Raw genomic sequence first — 19,198 nt, forward strand, 5'->3', positions numbered from 1 at the left:
GCTCTTAATGGATTTCTTTAAGATCAAGGCTGTCAAATAGGAGGCTCAGAATCCTTTCTACAGTGAGAGCGACTATATTAAGTGCACTCAATCACACCCAGGCGAAGGTTCCTTAAGTGAGACACTGGCTGGAGGAAATGCATTTTATTAGTGTCTCTGGCAAAAGGAGTCTGGCAGGAAGCATGAGGAGCCTCTCAGCTGTAGTGGTTGTGCTCCAATTCAGCTGCAATGGAGGGGATGTAAAGGACTTTTAAAGCACATCCTCACTACCTGGTTGGTCCTGCAGGGAGGGGGGGGATGAGTGCCATGGGGATATTACAGGAGCTGGCCTGGGGGAGAAGAACCCCCAGGGAAGGATGCTCACCTGGGGATGGTGCTTACAAAACACACCTCAAAGTCCACATGGCTTGATGGAGATGTGGGGCATCCAAGGGGGGTGATGCTCAAATACTTTTGGGGGTGTCAGGTGGGAATCACCCCAAGTGAAGGGAGTGGTGGAAGGAGGGGGGCCTTGGCAGCTCTGGGCAGACCAAAGCTTAGAACACAGATTAGTTTTTCATAACAGTTTGCGGGTCCATAATGAGAAATTTGCAGCAGTTCTAAACTGCTGGTTGCTTTTAAATCATTTCCTGTCTTTCTGTCTCAGGCTTGACATTTGATGATGAATTGAGTCTGTGTTCATTTACCCACCGATTTACTGTACGGAGGTGGAAAACTGCAGCCACCTTAGTGAAGGTCAACATGAAGCATTTGCCTGTAATTTCCAAATACTATTAAGGTTTTTAAATAATGTGGGCGCTGTAGGCATCAACCCCCTTACAGGGCTGATGCTGCAGTGGATTCTTATGGGTCGTGAAAACGGGTTTGTGGGATCCAGAGTGGATCCCTTGGCTCATCAGCATGAGGGTACATCAGACTGCACCCCAAATTTATGCTCGATTTTAGGGGCACAGCAATCTGCGTACTGACAGCTCTCCTCACCTCCCAGCCCAGATTAGCACCGAGTTCTCATCCTGCTTTCCCGTGGCTCCCTGAGCCCTGCACTCATTCCTGGGAAGCTGGAGGGAGCTGTCCCACGGTTTCCCCTGAGATGCAGCTTTGTTTCCTGCTGCAGGACTCTGTTGTTTGCTGCTGTGAATCTGTTTGGAGGGTGTGAGCAGGAGGTTTGGCTGCGCAAATGTCACGCAGATCTTATCTCAGGGGGAACATCCTTCAGTAATTACAGTAAATGAAAAGTCCTGGAAGCAAAGACCTGGAGGCTGCAGCCTTCTGTTTGTCTCTAAAGTATTCGTGGAGGGAGCTGGGAGCAGGAGATGCCAGTGGTTGCAGTCCCTGTGGTGTGGGGATGGTGTCAGGGTTTGCCTTCACCCAGGGTGCAGGCAGCAGGATGCTCTGAGCTCTGCCTGCATCAATCTGCCCCCCTTGCTGCAAATTAATAAGCAAATTCAGAACAAAAAAAGGAAAACGAAGTCTCTCTATGGCTAATTTGTGTGCAGAAAAGGGGCCAAATGAATTAAATAAATCATTTGCTGCTACACTGGTCCCATTTGATTCCCTGCCTTTCACAGCAACTTTTCAAGTCTAATGGTATCAGATACCCTTTTGGCACCCATTTTCAGAGCCACAGTCCCCTACCCCCTGCTGCTCCTTAATGCAGCTCATCTCCTGCCTATGGCTCCCAGGGCCTCTGCCAAATCAGCACTTCAAATTAAAGTCTTCCCCACCCCTCCCTGGTTTCCATGGAGACCCGAGTGGATGCTCCCTTCCTTCTTCCTCTTGAGCCGATGGAGATGCCCCTCCTGGGGATGGCCCGTGTGAGGCCTGGGAGTCTCCAGGCATCCAGCAGTTCTGCAGCTGGCTTTGCCATGTGCAGCTGCTGGCAGACCTGGTGGCTTCAGTCCTGGTGTGCTGGTGACCCTGTCCCAGTGCCCCATTCCTCAGTGAAGCATCCCAGGCATGCCAGGAACAGGTTCCCAGTATAAGTTTTCCTCTCATGTTGGAGCTGATCCCACCTGACTCCTCAAGGGGCTTGGCCAGCAGAAACTCTTCTCTCATGGGAATCAGTTCCACAGCTGGATGAGGACCAGGCTGGTTTGTTTGTAGCACCTTTATCTAAACTACAAGTAGACTTCTGTAGTCTGCACACAGATTTCCCAAGCACTGCCTGGAGCTGTTTGGCCAAGGCTGCTCCAGCATTGGGAATGGTGGTGGGAATGCCCTTGCATGTGTAAGTCAATGGGCAAATAGCTGTGAGATCTAAGGAATGACAGTAATTATGGAACAAAATTATTATTAATGTACTAATTTACCTGGGAGCCAGGCTGTATGTAATTACAGTCTGGGATCATGATAAGGTTAATGCATTTACCTTCCTAGGTATTTATAGACACTTGGAATAGTTCTCTCTGTGAGAACCACATGTGCATGTTTCTGGCCATGTGGGTCTGGCAGCCAAAGGGGGACATGGGGTTTGTTATTCTTTGCTAATATTGCTCACAGGAAGGTTTAGGACAGCAGTGACCCCTGGGGAATCCCAGGGGATGCTCACCAGAGGGGATACATCCTGCTGCTTCCCAGAGCCTCTTGAATCATGGCCAAATGAATTTTTTGTGGTGTGTGTATCTGAGGGAAACTGTCCTGGGGGCCACCAGCATCCGGCATTTGGCTGCCTGGAAATCCTCACAACCTTTGGGCTCAGCAATGCTGCAGCAGCCACCCAGGCTGGCAGAGGGACCAGCAAACCCAACCTGCTCGTGCTTAACAAATCAAAACTTTGCAAACACCTCAGAAACTTTCCAATACTGGCAAAAAGCCTCTACCTGTGAGGATGCTGTTCCCCACACCAGTTCCACGTGTGTCCTTTGGCAGTCACTGCTCAAGCTGCTGTGGGTGCCCCAGAAATGCCAGGCTGGAGTAGGCAGCACAGCAGCGGGTGGGGAGCCCAGGGGCTGCTGCCACGACTCTGAGCATCGCTTTGGCATGGGTGTGAATGAGGAACAAGCAGGGCAGGATCCAACAGACCTCGGAGTCCCCCTCCTCAGGGATGTTCTGGCTTCTCCCCAATGCCTCAGGAGCTCCCTGCCCTGCTCCAGCCCACCTTTATTAATGTCACAGTGGGAAATGTCAGGGTTTACTGAGCCCTCCCGGCTGTGCAGCTGCAGAGCCCGTGCACGTGGGGCCACTCGCTCATGGGCTGGTTCAGCACAGCCACCCAGTGTCACCGGGCATGTTTCTCCTGGTGTCACATGGGGAGGACAGCAGCAAGATGTGGAAGGTCAGTGCAGCCCTAAAAGTATGTCCCTGCCTGTGCACAGCTGTATTTTTGGCTTCTTCAGTATCCAACAGACACACTGCTAGTGAAAGGCCGGAGAGGCCAGGGCACAAGTGAGGGAAAGGTTTAATAAGGTTACAGGAGGCCTTGAGGACCCCTTGGCTTGGCCTTTTGCTGATTTACAGGGAAATAATGTGTGAGTGGCTCAGGGGAGCCCAAGGCTCCCTCTCCACTGCAGACCTCTGCAGCAGAGAGGTCAGAAAGGGAATTACTGGAGAAGAGCTAACGAAGCCCAGTAACATCCCAAATATTTCTCCAGAAATCAATGCAAAGGTTTATTCATCTCTTTAGAAAGGGGGAAGGGGAAAAGGAAAGGAAAGGAAAGGAAAGGAAAGGAAAGGAAAGGAAAGGAAAGGAAAGGAAAGGAAAGGAAAGAAAGGAAAGGAAAGGAAAGGAAAGGAAAGGAAAAGGAAAGGAAAGGAAAGGAAAGGAAAGGAAAGGAAAGGAAAGGAAAGGAAAGGAAAGGAAAGGAAAGGGAGAGGAAGGAGAAAGAGAAGGGAATTCTGAGCTGCCTGTCAGGCCTGTTTAATTGCATCATGTAAACCCATTCTTACAACAAACATAAGTTTGAATTATGTGTGTTATTTTTGCAGACTGTTTGCACATGGCTGAACTTCATGATGACAGAAGTGAGTTACTGCACAGGGTTATGGAAATGAAGTACTTAATTAAGTAGGAGTCATACAAAATAAATTACAGCTCCACCAAGTGCCCTCTGTTCTTCCTCTGAGTCCAGGTCGCTTCCAAGAGATCGGTGTCTGACTGAGAAACTCCCTGGTCAGACAGTGCTGCTTCCCCACCTTTGCTTGAGAGGAGGATGGAAGGAGGCATCACCATCCCTAGAGCATCCCCCAGAGATATCCCCATCCCATCCCATCCCATCCCATCCCATCCCATCCCATCCCATCCCATCCCATCCCATCCCATCCCATCCCATCCCATCCCATCCCATCCCATCCCATCCCATCCCATCCCATCCCATCCCATCCCATCCCATCCCAGCCCCCATGAGGCTCTGCCATGCCACCCACCATTCTCCTTCCTCCACCCCAATTCATCACCCTCAAGGGCTCCTCTTAGTTATCAGGCCCAGATGTTTCCTGCTGTTTGTTACAAATGTTAATTATCTCCTAATTACTTCTAAGCAGAGCTGAGCTAGCAGAGAGTGGGGAGAGAGCCAGCCAAGGGCATTTACAGCCCAGGGCAGTGGGACATAGAATAACATCTGCTTTTGGCCAGATGTTTCCTGGAATTCCTTATTATTCCCTCTGATTCCAAATACTTATTGATGAGTTTATCTGGGCTTTGCCCCAGGATGGAGATCCCCTGTGGGGATGCAGGATATGATGATGTGGAGCCCTCTCTGCCTCTCAAACCCTCAGGCACCAGCACTTTTGTCAGCCTGCAGCATTTGGGTGCTGGTGGTGGCCACAGGACATATTCCTGGGGCTTCATGGTTGGCTGCAGAGATGGAAAGCTGATGGGCTTGGGTGTTGCTGGAAAGCTCCTTTGAAGGTGGGGAGTGGCTTCTTTGGGGCAGTTGGAGCCCAGATTCAGTCATCTGTGACTCCACACAGCTTCTGCCATCCAGCATGTCCCCAGACTGTCCCTAGTGCCCTACCAACTCACCATGGCCATTGTGCTCATGTCACTGCTGTGGTTCCACATGGGGACTGGGCAGAGCATTACTGGGATGGACCCTGCATGACTGGAAAAATCTCAGCCCTGCCAGCTTGGGCAACACGGGGCAAAAGCAACTTAAAAAAACCCCAACACAAGCCAAACAGAGTGAGCAGCAGAACAACTTTGTGGAAGGTTTATTTTTAGCTCTCTCCAGTGTAAAAAACAATTAAAGAAAGTGTCAAACCCCACTCCCGAATGCGAAGAGCTGGAAGCCAAATGTCACCCAAGCTTTGATCCCCTTGGAGGCAGCAATGCTGCTATCAGTTTAGAAGCATTAATTTGCATATTCATGTCCCCTAATTTGCTCTTCGGGAGTTGGAGTCTAACAGCTAATGAAGAAACTCTTCCTGTGCATGCAGAGGAAACCTGGAGTCTGTCACAGACGCGCTGGGAAAAATAATCAGACACAAGTAAGTGTTCATCCCAAGGGAAAGAGTATCCAAACCAAAAAACTTTGCAAAGACCAAACTCTCTTTCCTGCATGTCCAGGGGATGGGGTGAAGGGGCCACCAAGTCCTCAGTGCCAGGATGTGCCCTAATTCAGGTAAAGCTGGGAGGGGCATGATGAGGAGATGTTGAGGGGGCTGAGACCTGTTTCCCTGTACAGCAACTATTGAACCATGGAATGGGAACAGGTTGGTTTTAGGGAGTATTGGGCACCCAGGGACCTGCCAGAATCATCAGGAACAATGTCAGGAGCCAAAGGGCTGCAGGTGGCAGCTGGCCAAGCAGGCAGCGTTATCAACCACACTGCCAGGCGATGTATCCCTTCTGCTCACCCTTAATTCAATTTCTTTCAGCAATACAATAGCTCAGTTTTATGTCTGCCATTCATCAAGAATTAAACTTATTGCCATCATTGTTGGCAGGGTATTGATTCTGAGATGGCACTGAAGCTTGCAGGATGAGGTGGCTGCTCTGCATCCACAGCATGCTGACTCCTCATCCCACAAACAGGAACACAGGGAACCCCCTGCCTGTGTCTTTTGGAACTAATGGAATGTGCAGGGGTCCTTTGTGACCACAGGATGTCATGTGAGTTTTCTGGGACTTTGGAAGGTCAGCACTGAGGATGGGGCTGGGCTTAGGGAGGGAGTGCCCAGGAGCATCACCCTCTGTCATCTGCCACTGTTGGAGCAGAGTCACAGACAGGACAAGTCTTGGATCTTGCAATGCCCTTTATTCCTCATGGTGCCTGGAGAGCTCCTTCTATCTGCTCTGCTGAGGGCTGCAATTACAGCTTTGTTGTCAGTAGCAGATAAAGAGGAGATTGTTGAAAGGCTGGTTAAGGCTGCTGCCCCTGGCAGGAGCTGTGTGAAGAGGGGGAGTTTCTGAAGGGAAGATGTACCCCTGCTTAGGCCAGAGCTGGACTGTCAAAGAGACTCTGCCTGCTCAGCACTGTGTGCCAGCAATGGGGCTGGAAAAAAGCCAACCAGAGCACTGCTTCCTGGGGAGGCAAAGAGTCATTGAATCCCAGAATGTTTTGTGTAGGGAGGGACCTTCAAAACCATCCAGTTCCACACCCTTGCCACAGGCAAGGGCACCTTCCAAGAGACCAGGTTTTTCCAAGTCCCACCCAACCTGGCCTTGAACACTTCCAGGGGTGGTGGGTACCCCAGGTTAATATTCTCTGACTCTGAGCTGAGAAAATGCTTCCCAGCATTTCAATGTGTTGCATGGCTTGTTAGCCTCTGGTGCAGTTAACCTCTTGATGGTTTAGAATTACTAATTCCTAATTGGTAATTACAGCAATAACAATAATGCCGGGAAGCTTGTTGGGCTGCAGTGCATGTATGTGCTGTGCTGTTCCATGCAAATTCCCCTTGGGAAGCGTGGCAGTTAATGGGACCTGTCTGCCTGGCTGGGAAACTCCTGTGGGATAGTGAGTTCTGGGCTGGTGGGCTGGCAAGGCACAGCCTGTGATGGCACTGGAAGCAGAGCTGGCTGGTGGGTATCTCCTCTTGTCCTGCCTGCTCCTATAGGGGTTACACTGCTCGGCTTTTCTGGGAAACTCCTGCCCCAGCAGAATCCCAGATTTCACTGAAAGTCGGGAGTTTCAGCCTGAGCTGCAGGACTGGGCTTGAGCGGTAACGTCAGAGGCGAGTTTGCTGCACTGCGTTATCTGCCTCTCACATCAGCTCCCCCTAAGAAATCACAAAGGAAAAAATCTTCCACATTCTCCTCTTTCAGCAAATGCATTTTAAATAAATTATAGGATTAAAAAAGTTGAAAGTTTAATCGGCTCCCCCATTGTGCATGAGTTCAAAAGGAACATTTATCAGGCGCGAGGTTGGGCCGCAGTTCATCTGTGCCGCTGGAAGATTTTTAATTTGCTCAACTGGAAACGATGAGAAGAGTTGATTAGATGGGAACTGTAATTTATTCCCAGCTGTCAGCAGTTCTGGCACCCTCAGGGATCTGGAACCTTGGGGCAGCCACAGCAGTCCTGTCCCCTCTGGTCTGGGGTGTACCTCACCTGACCTGAATGTGTTTTGGGTCATGGCTGATGTGTGGCTCCTCATGCTCCATGAATCACTCCCTGTCCAAGGAAGCCTGTCACATCAGGGACATTTCAGGGAGAAGCTGCATCATGGTCTGAAAGCATCCTGGAGCAGGGATCAGGCTCCCTCCTGGATTGCTCAGCTGCCTCCCAACACATCTGGATTCTGCTGCCACTGTGTGCTGGAGGAGCATCTCTCCAAATGCCTCTGGTGTCTCCAGCCCCCCAGACAAAGGATGCAGTGCATGAAGCCAAATCCACTTTATTAGTGTTATCAGGGAAGTGAAATCCTTTTCCATAAGCAGTTCTGTGTCATAAATAGCAAAATAAGCAACTGCTGACAGCCAGGCTGCTCTGGAGAGCAAGCCCACATCCATCCTAGAAACTGGGACATGCCAACGGGGTGATGTCCCCTTTCATCTCCTTTTTCCTCTCCTGCCAGTCCACTGGGGACCCTGGGAACGCTGACAGCAGCAGCAGGCGGCTGTGGAAGAGTTAAGGGTCTGTGTTTTCCACTGCCACTCTTCCTTCTCAGGGAAGACAAATGATTCATTATATTCCCCATCATTTTCGCTGATGCCTGGCTGCCTCCCGTTGAGAAGTTGGGTCTGCGCCACGCAAGTCGTTAGCGTGATCCCCGAGAAGAGCCTTGGAGAGCCGTGTTCCCTATTTGTCTGTGGTGGCTCCTGCCAGGGGCAAACCAGCGTGATCCCTTCTAGTTTTCCTTCAGATCTTCACAAAAATGCCAACACACAGAGATGTGGCATGAGAATATCACAACAACGTCCAGCTTTTCCTGGGCAAAGCAGAGGAAAGTGTGGCTGAAAAGAAGTTTTGCAAATGGGTGAATGGGGAAGCTGTCTCTGCCCACAGGCACGACTGGGATGGTCATAGCCTGCCCACACTGAGGGTTTGATGTGGGCACTGCCAGCTTTCCTGAAGTTAAATATCCAACTCATCTTCTCCTGGGCAGTATTGGCCTCTCAGATCCATGGATGATAGTACTCAATTTAGCCAGAGTCAGGCAGCTGCAAGGCAGGGTGATGCAAACTGCATCCCAACACTTGGAGCTGTTGAGCCACTCACAGCAAGAGGCAGACAAGGATCTGTCAGGAAACCATGGTCTGAGTGCTGGTAGTGGAGCTTTTGGCTAAAATTGCTCCATTTTCACTCACCAGAGTGACACAATGCAGAACTGCACATAGGACTGTGAGTAAGACTGCACACAGGTTGGAGGATGAAAGTGATATTTGTGACGAAGCCTGTATTCAAATCTAGAAGTTTTTCCAGATGACACAAAGAGGCTTCATTTTGGACACGAGTCAGACAAGACCATCCAGACTCATGGGAGCTGTGGGATCAGCAAGGAATCACTGTGCTGAGTGAGGTCTGGGTGTGACCCATGCAATGATGAGGGTGCCAAGCAGTAAGAGGGCTGATGTCCACAAAGATCCAAGACCCCAGTGCAGATCCTACATATTCATGTGCTCCCCAGCACATTCTGGAGCTCACCCTTGCCTGTATGGAAATGTTTCTGGCTGGGAGAGGAATGGCATGAATAGAGTAGCAACAGGACCAATGAAAACATAAAGAGAAATGTGTATTTTAGTTTCTCACCTCAGGCATGTGTTATTTCTGCTATTGTGTTATTCCTGTTAATATTTTTAACAATTCTTTCCTGCTCAAGGACACTGGGGCTTGAAGGGAAGCAAAAAATGTCTTGGCTTAAGGCACTGGGCAAGGAAGGGAAAGTGACTGTGGCTGCTGGGACAGAGAGAGAGAAATTATTGATGGAAATTACGGATACTCTGCTTTTGGCACTGGTGATCACCCTGGTACCAGCTGGGACAGCAGCCCCTCAGCAGGCCCTGGAGCATTTCTCTGCAAGCAGTTCCAGCTGCAAGCATCAGGAAGGAGCTGGGTCCCTGCATGGCACTCACTGGTTTATTTTGATAGGCAGGAGCCATTCCTGTTCACAGCCGTTTAATGTAATGTGGGAATTGGTAATTTGGGATTGTGGCTGAAATCACTTTTGAATACATAAAACATAAATACAGCAAAAGCAGAGAAATGAGCCATAACTCTCCCTAATGGAGCCCTGGCCTCTCTGCTTTCTGTGGCACAGGGAAAAATGGTCCCACTATTTTCGACCATTAATTCTGTCTCGGCCTGAGCCGTGCTGCTCCTGGTTTCCCAAGCACTTTTTACGAAATAATGAGGCTATTTATTAGCAGCAACGAGGCTGCACAGAAAAAGGTGTTGAGATAGTTTCTATAGTAACTCCCTGTGAAAACATTTGGTGCTCAACCGTCCGGAGCTGTTCTGCTGCCCTGCCTGCATCCCGGCTCAGGCCTGACCATGGAGCTCTCTGCACCCCTTTCTTCATCCCTTACAGGACCCATATGATGGGATCCATATGAGAGGATGCAGGAGAAGCAGTGTTGACATTTTAGGGTTTATTTGGCAACATTTCCCTGAGAGACTCCATTGTGCAGGGGGCAGGAGTTGGGATCCTGCTGACCTGACTCTGGGTTGCTCAGTGAGGGCACATGCAGCAGCCTCACTCACTGGCTAACAGCCCCTGGGGTGAAACCCAGCAGCTCTTCTCTCTCCCTGCAATATCTTCTCATCTTCCTCAGCTGTAGGTCACATTTTCACTGGGCATTTAGTGTGTTTTCTCACCTCCCTCCTTGGAGTGGAGTGAGATGGAGTAATGTGGCTCTGAGCATCCTGAAACTACCCAGGAGCAACAGCCACTCTGACTGAAAAGAAGCACTGGGGGCTCAGGTTGCTCTCTGCATCACAGCAGAATTTCCAGGAGTAATTGGATTTGGCCATTCAGTTATTTCCTCAAATAACAGAAAACTCAATTGTTCACATTCGCCAGTTGGATGCCACAGGAGCTAAGCACAAATTCCATTGTTCTTAAGGACAGTTCTACAAATGGTTTATATTGAGTAATACAAACGGTATTATAGTAACTCCCCAGCACTGCTCAATTCCTACATTCCAGACATGTAGTGAACAGGCAGCCCTTTCAAGGGGAGTGCCTGAATCCCCACATTTTCATGCCATACAGCTCTGTGTAAGTACTGAATAAATTCCAGGAAAGCAGGGGTACCTGAGGATTAAGAGGAGACTAAATTTACTGGGGAAACAGTTACTCACTTGTCCTTATCTGGCAGCTGGACAAACAGGGCTGGGGAAAGGAGGATAAATCAGCCCCAACCCATCAGTGTGTGCTGGGGGAGTGGAGCATCCTCCAGCCCACGCTCCGGTTCGCCAGCATCTCCCATCCCCGTGAAATCGTTATTAAAGCTGGCAAGCCATCATGAGAAATAAAGATTTATCGTGGCGTAATTTCCCAGGAGGGACAGAGATTAATGCTGAGGAGAGGGGAACCAGCAGCCGTTTTCTGTTTGGGTAGTGGATGAGCTCTTTGCTCCCTGGGGCTCTGTGCTCTTGCTGGGTCCAGCCAGGGACGCGGCCTCAGGGCTCCATCCCAACCCCACTGGCATCCAGCCCATCCTGGGGATACATCCCAGGACACCTCTGCCTTATTCCTTCTGAAACTTCTTAAATTTCACCCTTTCAAGCCATGCAGCCTCTGCCAAGGGGTTCTCCTGCACCAGCAGTGCACAAGGAGAGGAGGAACATGAGGAAAGTGCAAAGAAGAGGGAAAGGGTGGTGCTTTAGTGCCTTTAACAAAGATAAATATAATCTGTAGACTGAAGAAATTGAGTCATACAGAGGCTCTCACAAAAGGCCCCTATTTTTGTTGCTGCTTTGCCTGGACGTGTCACGGGAGGAGGGAAGTGATACAGTAACTCACTTTTCAATTTTGGCTGCAAAATTTTCATCATTATCATTTCAATTAAAATTGCTCTTTGAAGCAGTTTGTCTTCGGGCTCAGCCGCACGAATCTTTGCTTTCATGAACGTGGAAAACTTGAAAAATAAAAATGGCCCTATTTTATCCAGCCCTGGTTTCAAGGACAAAGCTCATGCTGGAGCACAGTGGCAGGATGGGATGGGATGGAGTGGGATGCAGAGTGTGGTGTTCAGGCCCTGGAAATGTCCCTGGATTGCTCCAGTGCAGGGAATTGCTCATGGAGCAAGGGCAATGCTTGCCCCAGCATGATGCTGAGTGAGGTGAGGTCCACCTTATCCAGAATTAAAAGAAGTGGAGCTTTGGATTTGAGCAGTGCCCAGATTGTGATGGGGCAGCCATAAATTGATGGGAGTCCTTGAGAATGGCAGAAGAACAGTTCCTTGCTGCCAGCATTCACCAGCCTCCCCTGCCTCTGCTGGGATTTTGGGGTGGGCTATGAACACCTATGAGGAGGAGATTATGCAACGCTTCGGTAAAAACAACTGATGTTCAACACTAATTTATGGATATACCGAATTATCTAATGCAAATGTGAATAGGATTTACAAAGAGATATCAGAGACGCACCCACAATCAAGTCAATCTTCTTTGCAGAAAAGTAGAAGACAGAATGTGGAAAAGGATCCTGGTAATTTATGCATTTGCGTGTCCTGTTCCGTCCTCAGGAACGTGGTTACCAGTTCCTGCGCCTGTCCTTCATAACTGCTCCCAATGTCATCTTTTTAATGAAAATTAAGTGCTTTGGTTGTACTCCACAGAAGCTGTGCGGACATGACTAATTGCAGCGCTGGGAGATGGCAACCTCATTTGAAAGGAAGCAAGTCCTGGGAGGATTCAGCGTGGACTCTTCCAAACAACAGACGCCATGGACTTAGAAGGACTAAAAATATTTCCCCTGCATCTGCGCAAGCCGTTTCATTTCCTCTTCATTTTCTCTAATTTTCTTTGTCTTCAGCTTTAACTGATTCGATGCATCCTAATTATGATCACATCTGCCTGCTCCTATGGCATTCTGGCTGACCTGTGCCAGCATCCAGGCTGGTGAAGAGATTGAGAAGGGATGGACAGTAGGACTTACTCTCCAAGGACCTGTGGTCATCCCTCTGGCCATGGATGCTGTACAGACATCCCTGAGGAGAACTTTCTGCATTCCAACTTTCCTGTGCTGTACTCCTGTGTTGGGATGCCCAAAGACTTTCTTACAAGTACAGTCAGTTTCCCAGGAGCAAGGAAAAGTGCTCAGGATTTCACTCTCCCAGCTGGTCCTTGGGTCCTGTGAGCAGGACTGGGGTTTACTTTTCTAGGCTAGTCATTGCTGAGGAAAATCCTGTATAAATCCAGCACTCAGAAGTCATTTATTCTGCTGCTAATTTATGACAGTGTTTTTCATCCTGATCTTAGAGAAAATCCATCCTCACATTAAGGCTAAAAGCAAATCCCCGGCAAGATTAGGTTAGCCTAGAAAAACTCAGCCCACAAGCAATTACCCAGCACTTCCGAGGTGTTTTGTCTCCTGCACAAGGAAATCAAAATCCCCAACCGACGATTCGTGGGAAGAAGTGTCTCCAATACGAGAACAAGATGCGTGTTGTGTCCTTTCTTTAATCAAGTTAATGGTCATCATTTTACATGCTAATGTCTCCTCTGTGGTCCATCAGCCGTGCAGCTGCAGCCGCCTGCAATCCGCCGTGTTTTACCTAAGAGACCCAATTACTGCTCGGCTCGGCGCAGGCTGATGTGGAGCATTGCAGAGCAGCCCCCTCCGGAGCTTCCTCTGGCATTGCCTGGGCCAGGAGAGCATCCCGAGAACTTGGCTGGAAAACAAGGAGCAGAACAGAAGAACAGCTCGTGTTCTGCTTCACTGGGTTACTCAGGAAGGCTTGGGAATGGCAGGAGGCTGTGGGGCACTGGGGTGCCCTGACTGAGGAGCCAAGATCACTCTCCAGGGGGTTGTCCCAAAAAGCCAGAGGCTGTGCCAGTGACAGCCTGGCCTCAAGCCCCCCTGACTATCATAATTCTCATTGCCATCTAGTGGCATTCACTCACAGATGCTTTTATACTTATTTTTTCACTCAGTCCAAAAGAATTGGTAATAAAATAACCAAACCCAAACGTTCCGTGTTTTTTCCCCGCAATCTTTGTGCTTGATGGAGGTGCTGTGCTGAAAGGTGCCAGCCAAAGGCAAAGCAGAGGTGAGCAGTAACACAAGGGATGCACCAGCTCTCTGTATTTGTTACCAGGTCACTTCCACCTTCACCGGGGGGAGAGGCACCCACTCCCCATGAGGGTAACCTGGAGCAGACTCGATTGCTGGCTGGAGCATCCTTCCTACAGCAGGGATGGGGGCAGAGGAGGGGCCGTGCCCTGCAGCACCCAATCCCGTCAGGAGTGGATGGATGCAGCACCCTGACGGCTGCTTGCAATCTCCAAGGGCTGAGAGATAAGGGGGCTGTCAGGGAAAAGCCGGGCCAGAGAGATAAGAGAGCTTATTCCGTTCAATTATTGGGCAGATAAGGAAGCACAAGCAAGCCCGGCTCTCCGAATTCATCCCAGCCAGCCTCAGAGTGCTGGTCCCTTCCCCACGAGCCATCCATCCCCAGGGAGCTGCAGGGACACTGCAAGGGCTGGGAATGCCCGCTGCAGGCTGCCCCACTCAGCCCCTCTGGAGATGGTACCAGCTCAGGACTGCTTGGGCTCGTATCTGCCTTGAAATATGGCCCTGGCATTTCTCACAACCTTTGCACAAAGGTTAGGAGGGAGTGTGATGAGATTTGCTTGATGACAGAGAGTTGGGGTGTGCTGTTGGCAGGCATGATGCAGCACTCCCTGGGGAAGCCTGTGGTTTGGAGGGCTGGTGAAGAGATGCAGTGGAGGAGTGTGGAGACCCCAGAAGGAGACACAACCTCCACCCAGAAGGGCTCTGGGCAGGAGTCTGCAGCCCCCTGTGCTGTTTGCAGAGTGTTTGGAGAACTGTGAATCTATACAAGGAGGGAATGGGTGGCCAAGGTGTGGGAACCAGGAGAAGTGCAGGATTCAAGGGCGGAAAGTGGTGCTGGGAAAGGCCACTCACACAGAGAAGCAGCATCAACTTTTGGGGCCAACACCAGTCTGTGACACTTTCCTTGGTGAGGGGACCAAGCTCTGCCAGAGCCCCCCTTACTGTCCAGGGTGGGCAGGGATGGGCAGTACCAAGGAAGGAGCAGCATATAGGAAATGGCCTCTGTCTTTGGTTTCACCTGGGTTCCTCTAATTTACTTGCACAATTAATTTGAGCCATAAATCTGCAGCTGCAGTTACTGTGCACACAGGACTGGAGCTGGGTATTAAAGTCTTTCCTGTCTCCCTGACTAGTGGCCATCGCCGGTCCTGGTGCATGAAAAGGACAGAGCCAGACCCTGTCCCTGTCTTGGCTCTTCCTCCCCAACTAGTCATGCTCATTCCTCATGGCACCTTCCCTGTGGCACATAGATCCCAAAATGGATCCTGTGCCCCCTGCAATGGCATGAGTGATGGGATGGTGATGTGGTTTGCAGAAGGTGCCTGTTCGGTATCCCTTGTCCAGGGCTTGGATCAAATTCCTCAAAAAGGCTCAATCAGCTCTGGCTCACTGTCAGCTGCAGGAGTGGGAGCAAATGCACCCTGAATTCCCCAAAGTGTGGCTGATGGGGAGGCAGGGCTGTGGCTGGGCCGGGACAGCTCTGTGCTTTGTGGGAAACTTCCTCAGATTTTTAATTATCACAGGCAATTAAGACTTTAAATCTGCCAGGCTCCAGCTGCCACAGCTGGCGCAGCTCCAGCGGCGCTGCCGTCCTCTCCAAAGGCAGTGCAGAGATGCTGGGCATGAGTGAGGAGCTCCAGAGACGGGCTTGTCACCAAAGCCAGTGACAGAACCAAGGTCATGCTGCCCATGGGGGCACGTCAGCAGCTCCCAGAGCTGGGTGAGCAGCTGGGGGCTGCTGGGATTCTCCCAAAAGCTGCTGGGACACCTGCGAGAGGAGTACCTGGAAAATGCTGATGATGCAGTGAAATATCAAGTGTTTCCCGGAAGGCAGATGAACGAGGAGTAAAACCCAGGGCTGCATTAAAAACATCTCAAGGCACAGAGGTGAGAGAGGTGGCTGGGAAAGGAGAGCCTGGCTGAGAAGAGGTGGGTACAAAGGAGAGGAAGATGGAGGGGGAACATTCAGCCAGGTGAGGATGGATAAAGAAACTGCCACAGCCCCCAGGGAACCCCCTGAGGACTATGAGGCCCTGGCTGTCCCACAGAGCCATCTGGAGAGCCCTGGAGAAGATGTGGCAGCACAGAACCGAGCTCTTAATACACAGAAACACGAAATACTCCAGATCCCACTGCAGCAAGTTTTCTCTTTCCATGATGGAAATTTATTGCCAGCTGATACAGGGAAAGCCAATGCAGCCAAGACACGCTCACAGGGGCACGTCTCCCTATGCCTGCCTTATGCTCCTTCTGCTTTATCACAAATAAATATTGCTGCAGAACACAGGGAAGTGTGAACTTGACCTCATCTGGTGTCCCACTATGTAATTAGAGAGTGCAGATCAACTGGAGCTTGAAAGCTGGGACAGAGAAACCGGAGGATCTCACTCAACGAAACAGAAAACAAGGAGCCTCACCCAATGAATGAGCTCTCTCTAAATATAACCATGGCTGCAAAATTGTGTCAGGGAATAATTCACATGCAGAAATAGCTCTAAAACTAAGTGGAAGCATGAGAGCTGAATAGAGCAAACCCCAAGGAGCCGTAAGGAAACGGCACAATTTCGGCAGAAGTATGGGAGCAATCCAGGAGCTTCTATGATTCTAATCCACGATTAGAAGTATCCTGAGACAGTTCCTGTATGCCCAACCTCCCTTTCTCCCCTGCTGAGCCCCGGGCTCCTCATCCTGGCAGCACAGAGGTGATTAATTCCCACAGCTCCTGACACTGGCTTGTGCCAGCACCAGCACCCTCAGCACTTTGGGGCTATCCTGGACACTTAATTTAATATGGTGTGATTGGATTTGATTAAAAGCTATTGATTGGGAGGACAGGGGCTGGTAAAATTGTGGCCATTTGTCAGTGGCTGGGCGGTGAAATCTCTGGGCTAATAAATCAAGGCTGGCACTGTTGGTGCACAGCGATTGCAGTGCAGGACATGGTCAGGCTCCTTCCCCTGGAAGGATGGACTAATCCCATTAAAAATTATGAATGCTTCCAGCATGGAGCTGCCTCTGGGGAGGAGCTGTGGAGCTGGAGGGTGAGTGAGGATGTTTCCAAAGCCAGGGGTGGTGCACCCTGTGCTCCCCATTCCTGGATGCAGGCAGGATGCCCAGTGCAAGGCAGTGATTTCAGAAGCATCTTCAGGGAAGCTCCTTGCTCCTTGTCTTTTCCTTGTCTTGGGCAAGAGGATTTGCTCCAGCACACTGCCTCTAGAGATGGCTGGGATGGTGGGAGCTGCTGCACCTCCCATAAGGTGCCCCAGCATCTCCCAGGGGATGCTGTTACCACCTCCACAAGCTGCTCCCAGTTTGCAGGGCTGGAGCACCTACCAGATGTGTCTTTGGCTGCCATTCTGATTTAGAGGCACTGTCCATGGGCAGCTCCTTCAGCAGCTGTGACACACAGGAAAATTACAGAACGACACTCGCCAGCTCTTTAGCAGTATATTGACACAACGGGGACCAGAATGATGAGATGTGAGACTTCTGATGCATCTGTATTATTCCCAGCATGCTATCACAACTCCCAGAATGGGGATGTCAAATGGCTTCCTCCGAGCATTTTGTATGTCTTTAAAAATGAAATGGGCTGTGCTGATGCCTTCAGATGTCTAATGGGTGATGTGAGTGTAAAAGTGCCACTTCATGCTTTGAGATGTCACTACAGTAAATCAATCCCATTTTCGCTGCTTTTATGAGCTGCAAATATTTTCTCAGGGCTGCTGAGGAGGGAGGGGTGCAGGAGCCAGGGACTGGTGGCAAAGATGAGTGTGGCCAGGTCAGCCTCATGGTCCAGCTTGGCTGGTTCCTCATTCCATGAGGGATGTGTGAGGGGCAGTGGCTCTGAGCCCCCAGCTCTTTTCTGGGCTGCTCAGCATCCTGGGGGCTCAGAAAACATCCCAGCACTATTATCTCCTGCCTCTCCTGACCTTCTGCACCACCCAGTGAGACCTCCCCCTGTGTATCTCTTCTAAGTCCTTTGTAATAGCTGCCACAGAGCCAGGGGAAGCTTGACAGGTCAGCTCTGTATTAAAAATGATCTATAATAATAAAAGGGGAGGAAAAGAGGCTGCTGCCTTACAAGGAGTCTGAAGGCATGGAAGATGAGCAGTGCTGCTGTATTGCACAGACACTGTTGGTTTTGGGAGAACATTTCTGTGCTGGGATTCCTCTGTGTGGGGGTTGGTGCCATCAGAAGCTGCCAGGACCTGGCACCTGGTGAGCTGAGCAGCAGGATGGTGATGCACACGAGGTCCCTGAGTGCCACTCCAGCTGTGAGCCCCTGAGATCTCAGGAGCTGAGGGAATGGGGAACTTCTGGAAGGGCTCAAGGAGAGCACCAGGTGGCTCTGCCAAAGAGAAACCTGCAGGTGAGCCCAATGGCTTGGTCTGGATCAGAGGAGTGCAGGAGGATCCCCCACTCCTAAACTCCCCAAGAGCTGCACCTGTGGCTGCTCTGCGGTGATTTACGCATTGGGTGACTAATGCAGTCATAATCAAAATGGACCATAGTCATTACTGCAGCAAAGCAATCCTTGCTCTCTCCTATTTACCAATCTTCGACTTCTCCTTGTGACCTTTACTTCAAAATGTTTCAATATAAATAATGCACTTCTGTGAATATATTCTTCTGATTATTTCCCAAAGCTCTGATTCTCCATGTGCGACGGTCCCTGAAGTGGTAATTTGTTCTCCTTCCTCGTAATTGCAATTTTAGAAATAGCTTTTCCAAATGCTCCCAGCCTGAGATCTTTTTTGATATCTTTCCTTCATTTTCCCCTCTGTAATAAAGCTGCTTCCTGGGATAGGGAGAGAGTCTAGGTCAAGAAGTGCCCTAGGGCAGTGGGGGCTCTGTAGGTGCCTTTTACTACTGATCAAGAGGTTTGTGCCACCCCTAGAGACTCCATCTTTCCATTAGGTCCTTCCTAATATTTTAGGGCATTAGTTAGGAGTCCGTTTATTAATCTCAGATTAACTCTTACTAATTCCAGTGGCAACTAAAATTTACTTACTAGGAGATGGGGCTGCTCAGACAGAAAATGAGCCTGGCAGGAGAGATGGCAGTGGGAGAGCTGAGCAGGGACCTGCCCTTCCAGCAGCTCATCCCTGAGTCTCCCATTCCATATACATATCAGTCTGGGAGTTAATCAAATGCTCATTCCCACACAGCAAAGGGATTAGGACTCTGGATCCAGGCAGAGTGGGGCAAGAGGGGAGTGGAACCCCTCAATGGCCCCGTGCCCAGGGGTCACCCCCCATCAGAAGGCAGCTCCCCAGCTTGGGCACATTGTCTGCAGGTGAAGCACTTGCAGCAGCTAAGGTCTTCACTTTTGGAAGGACAGGGGGGCTCTGGCATGGGCTCCTTCTCCCAAGGGAGATGCCATGGCATGGGCAGCTCTCCTTTTGTCAAAGCCACAGCCTCCAGCTCTAACCTAGTGCAGCCAGTTCAGAGAAATTGTCCGTGATGAATTTAAGCTGAAGGTTAAGAGCCAACATCAGCTAGAAAGTCAATGACTAATCTATTAAGCTCCCCAGTAACTTAATTTACATGTTTTTAATGATTACTTCCTACC

This window comes from Erithacus rubecula (assembly GCF_903797595.1).
Source record: "Erithacus rubecula genome assembly, chromosome: 24".
Lineage (NCBI taxonomy): Eukaryota > Metazoa > Chordata > Aves > Passeriformes > Muscicapidae > Erithacus > Erithacus rubecula.